We start from the raw sequence: 6,000 nt of genomic DNA, 5'->3' as shown, positions 1-6,000 counted from the left end.
TAATCTTAATTCTCATACTGTTACCCAGAATTCCTTATCAATGTTTGAAAAGTGTTTGCAAATGTTATGAATTCGTGTGTGTTATCTGCTAGTGTGTTTTTTTCTTGTATGTTATGTATTCTTCACCAATGTCTGAAAATGCCTGCATATGTGATGGATTTGTATGTGTTTACATGCTTGTATATTTCTATGTATACCCACCCTGCTATGATCTGATTTCAGATCGCAGTATTTATAAATAAATAAATAAATAAATAAATAAATCCCGATCATGACATAAGAAATATTTAAATAGGTGTGTTACCTAGAGAAGCATGCACTCAGTTGGGCCTAAAGACCGTTAACGTGAGCATAATTTTTTGTAGAAGTGAAATTTTACCTAACGGGCACAGCAGATTTACTTTGGCGTGCGTGTTTGTTTAGGCAAGCGTGTGACAGCATCGCTCCAATTCGACCAATGATTCTGAAAAGTTGCTCAGCTTTTCTATAACATATGTGTCACTGTGCGTCATGTCACCAGTGGCTATAGCACCACACCTTTAGGCTGCAGAATGGAATCTAAGTGGGCCACAGTGTCTGGCTGGGTATCCTTGATGTCCAGGTGTCTGTTCCTCCGCAGCCTCCGTTCTGGGCCTACATACCGAAGATTGGTGACTTCGAAAGCATCAAGATACTCGGCGCTGGGGGCTATGGGTAAGTCAATTTAGATCTCCTTGTAAACTTTGTTGGCGTGCGTAGAACGCTACAGGAATGTAGGCTAGTTCGAGAAAAACGCGTAAATCAAATAGGTATACACAAGACGGTATGCATGGTAACTGGCAACTTGCGCATTTAAGAATAGAATACGATATATTCGCACAGATCATGAATATTCCCACCACTGTGGGCTCTTATGAAATCAGATCGATGATCTTTTTTTGGAAAAAAATATTTTCAGTAGATAAAAATACGCCTATATAGGGACAAGTAACTGATAGATAAATCATCCTGTTGATATGCTTTGAGCATTTCCAGTGCCATGGTATTTTCGCTCCAGCACAATATTTTATATGCTGTATTTACACTTTCTAAAAACGTTAGTGGGACTTACAAACCACATGCTGCCTTCTGTTAAACATGTATCATTACTTCATTAAGCGATAATCAGACATCCCCCTCATGGTAGCAATTGGGACAACGGAAATCCATACGGGTTCCTCGAAAGAAAAAGACTCACAGTTTAATAAAAATTCGTCCTGGTCCAGCAGTCGAACCTGGGACCACTGCCTTTCCAGGGCAAGGAAGATCCTAAACAAAGCAGAACAAGAAGGTTCGGCTAAAATCAGCTCCCTCGGTGCGCTGTGCTTTAGCGTGACATTATGCAATAGGAAATCTGCAACCTCTGTATCACCGCGTGTCGACAATGCTCACGTGATAGCGTGACGCGTAGTGTAGTCAGTCGGGACAGCGACCCACTTGTTGCCCATTCTATACGTAAGGGCGACGAGATGGATGCCGACGTGGAAAATGGTGCCGAGTTCCTGCGGGTGCCATACAGCAGGTGGCGCTGACATAGCCGCGCACGGAGCTGTGCAGGCCAGCAAAAGCGGCGCCGGTCGTAGGATCGGAAGACAACGACGGTGGGTGCGTCATGTAGCTACTGAAGAACGTGTACTCAAACATGTCGAGGAGCAAGACTTTCGGGTCTTCAAAGTGACATCTCTGCAGAACGCTTTCCTGAAGTACCAATGCGCTCATAGCGGGCTCGGAGTGCGCGGAAGCTGCGCGATTGATGAGGAAATTTTAAGAGTCATCACAGCATTGTTCATTGTGAATGTCACGCAACTCCGAAATTGGAAGGTCGCCAGTATCGGTGTCTTGGCCGTCTGACCTAGACTGTCAACCGGGTGACGGGAGAGACAGTCGACGTCCTTTTGTAAACGAGTTTGTACAGGACAGTAAAAGTGAATTGTAGCCGCAGCGCCCTCCGACCAAGTTGTCCAGTCGAGTCTTTCAGCGATGAGAGCGAACATCGGGCATGGTGATAAGTGGTAACGAGAAATGGGAGCATAATAGGTAATCGTGGAATATCGCTATGTTCTGTACTGTACAAAGCAACGCCAGGCATTCGCGTTCCGTGATAGAAAAACTTCCGCTGTGTGGGCGAGGTAAGGTGGCTAGCTTAAGCCACCTCCCCTCGTGTTAGGAGACTCGCAAATGTGGACCAAAAAACTATCATATCGTCTAAATACATCGGCAAATGTACCATTTATAGCCGCCAAGTAGAGAGTCCACCATTCGTATGAGAGTTGCGGGATATTACAAAGGCTGAACGAAATAACCTTGAAACCGGGAATCTCGTATGGTGTTACGAAAGCGTATTTTCGTAATCCACGTCATCTACAAAGATCTGCCAATACCTAGATCGAAAGTCTTTGGACGGGAACTACTTTGCTCCAAGCCGCAATCCAAGGCGTCATCAATACGTGGCAGCAAGAAGACATTTTTGCGCGTGATCTTATTCAGATATCGGTAATCTACGCAAGAGTGCCAGCTGTTATCGTTTTTCTTAACAAGCAGAACTTGGGACACCTACGGACTAGTGCAATGTTCGATGACGCCCTTAGCATTTTGTCCACTTCGTGCTCTATAACTTCACATTCAACATGCGAAACACTGCATGGACGTCGGCGTATGGTATTGGCGTCCCCGTTTATATACGGTAAGTGACCAGTGGGCCTCTTCGATTTTCGGAGTTCTGGCCGCACGCTGGCAGCCAGATGGCAGCCGGCTAGTTCCGGTTCTGACAGGAAGTCACGTGGGCTGGCATCCCAAGACAACCCGAACCTGCCCGAAGTTTGCAAAATCGAACGCCGGTACAGCTGGCGAAATGTGAACATGCTACCAGCATGGCAGCGCCCGGCGAGGCCGGCGCGCGCTCGGCGTAGTCGGCCCATTTATGCGTTGCCAGCTTGAAAATATTTAGTTGCATGCAGACATACGATCACTTTCGCGCGACTCGGCGCAGGACGCGTACTCGGCCAACCTCGCCTTGCGCAGCGCAACAGATGGCCTCCGACGCGGCGGATGACAAGACGCGAAATCGTGATTGTATACTCGAAAGCGATGGCTGGAGGATCCCTGATTGCAGCGATGACGTCGACCACCGGCGACCTTGATGAGTTAGCGTTGTGTCATCACAAGACATGAAAAAGCAGGTTATCGGGTGCGTCTCATACGCATAAAATTTCGCGCCGACCTGCTTGGGCTTCGATTTCAGAAAGTTTGTTGTGGCTGATGGTGCTTCTCATTTAAGGAGCTGGGGACGCGGCTGGCGCGTGAAAATGCACGTCGCCTGTGACCAGCGAAACTTTCCACACGAAGAACAACATTGGTCGCAATCATGAGAGCAATAAGCCAATGTACGTGTGTCTAAATGTACCCAGTGCAATCAGTGTATTCTTAGATCAACGGCCTGCAGTTCAAACACGTATCGGTTTCGATCTGCCACCTAAGCACACGACGGAGAGACGGAGCGAACACGGGCTAGCTGCAAAGCCTTCGCTAACTGCAGAGAAAGGAGAGATATACATACGCGGGATATGTCAAAAGGAACGCCACCAGAGAAATGCGAACCCAAAATGTACCGCAATGTGTGAATGAGCGTCTGCAACTTGCGTGGAACACGATGCAGATAACATGAATTCATTCATTCATTCATACATGCACGCATGAGAGCGCGGCGCACTGTTCACCACCGCGAAGAAGCAATCAGGGGACACACACATATACACACACACAAAAGCTTCAAATGGTTCGCCACGGCTCGTATCACACCACTTCGCCATGCGGAACGGAGCGTTAGCACCTAAAAAGATAACGCTAGAAGAAAGGAAATCCGAAAATGACCGTAGACAGTTTGCTGAGCCAGGTAAATTTAAGTCCTCAAGAGCCCGCGTTGCAATCCGTTAAGTCCCCGTAAAGATGGCGGCGAGCGCCCATCGCCTCTTTTAGTCGTCTGCTAGCCAGAGAACTTCCAGGGAGCAGCCAGACCAAAATCGTGCTGGCAGGTTTTGGCAGCCCGCGTGTAGCCAGAACCGTCCAGCGCGAGCTAAACAAACGCCTGGCGGAAGTGCGTAGCGCGGTGGGCGGAGCAACCCGAGAAAAACGAAGACGCTCTGGCTGGCTCTGGCAGCCCGCGGGTAGCCAGAAGTGGAAAATCGAAGAAGCCCAGTAATGCTTGGCCTAAGGGTCGACCTTCAAAACAAAAACAAGGAAAAAAAAAACGGTCAGCGCAAGCACTCCGTACAAATGGTTAACCAGCGAAGCTGAAACTTGGGGCCACTGTGTTTATCGCTGGGTAAATCCCTCTGCTTCAGCAAAGTATTTCTCAACTATTGGTTACATCTACGTGCTTCTTAATTAACTAAATATTAATTGTAGCGTCGAGAGGGGCCAAGGAGCCAGCTAAGGAACGCGACGGCACTAGAGCAACTTCCGATGATGATATTTTTTTTTCCACACGCGGACATGATAGCGGGGAAAGTATTAGCCCCGAGAACGAAGTACCGAGGCACTGCGAGCGCCGCTCGCGTGACGTCAGGACACGGACTCGCGCCTGTCGTCTGCTACAGTTCGGGCGGTGTCCGGGCGCTTTCTGCGATGTTTTCGTTTGTTCGCCGTCGTTCTCTCTACTTGTATATTTATGGCGGTCGTCTCAAATAAAATATATTTTTTTGACGTCTTCAGTCGCTAAAATTCATTCAAAGAGCTTATTTCTTAGACGAAAATGCAGCTCTCAAATGGAACGCTACAGTTCCAGACGAGGAAGTGCAGACCAGCCCATTGCGGGTTTTTCATTCGCGGATCAACAACCTCAAAAACATAGCATATATGAATCCAGTTATGATACCATAGCTGCCGCGGTGCAACAAGTATGTCGCAAACGCTTGCTATGTATGAATCGTACAACAGTTACCTTGATTTTAATCCGCTAAGACAGGTTTGCTCACCACGACAGGTTCTTGGTTTAATATCAATTTTTTGTATTCCTTCACAGAAACGCTCGGCAGTCAAACGAGGACTTAACTCGCACTGGTGTTTATATTCTACAAGCACCACTTGCTTGTTTAACTGCTTCTCAAGATTACACGGTTCTTCACGTGTTTAATTTAAGTGGCGGTAATTTAAAAAAAAAGCTAATGAAGGCGGACAGCTATTTGCAGAATCCGAAAGGAAATGTACCAATATATATTCATTTTTCCGGACTACACGTTAAACTCACTTGAGAAATTTACTGGTGCTTGTTGCTTGAAGAATATACATGACGAATATGTTTGGCGAACTGACCCTGGCTGCTCGGCCCAAATTTTTTAGTGACCTATGCCTTTTAAACCGTATGGCTGCAGCCAGAAAGAAGTCGAAGCGTCAATCATTAGTAGTATAGGACATACTGAAAATATAATTGCCTGGTTGAGGGTAAAAAATCAAGTGAAATATTTATTTATTTGTATTTATTTACATGTACCTTACAGGTCTTCGAGAAGGCATTGTGTAAGGGGGGAAATACAGTAACATATTAGTAAGGAATCTGGAAAAAGAAACATCAGTATAATGAAAGGAATATGGACGCAACAGGAAAATTATTACTACATTAGCAAATACAATACGTAGACCAATAACAATAAGCGGTAAACACAATAACATAATAGCATAATAACAATATAAAAGTTTTTGCATGTATACAGTAGTAAGAAAATTAGGATACCTGAAATTCTTTTAACATGTACATAAATGTAGGAAAGAAATTAAAAGAAGACAAGACGTGTTAGACGGTTGAAACGGTATATTGATAGATAAGAAGATTGTGAAATGCGCTTTGGTTAGATTGGCAAGCGACGCTATCTGATAAAGCGTTCCAAAACGGACCGCGCGGGGCAAAGCTGAAAAATTAAAAGCGTGTGTGTTGCCATAAATTGGAGTGTAGCTGAGAGAGAGAAAAACATTTATTGAATCATAAAA

Source organism: Dermacentor variabilis, chromosome 8 (genome assembly GCF_050947875.1).
Source record: "Dermacentor variabilis isolate Ectoservices chromosome 8, ASM5094787v1, whole genome shotgun sequence".
NCBI classification, from domain to species: Eukaryota; Metazoa; Arthropoda; class Arachnida; order Ixodida; family Ixodidae; genus Dermacentor; species Dermacentor variabilis.
Note: the sequence above shows the minus strand (reverse complement) of the source record.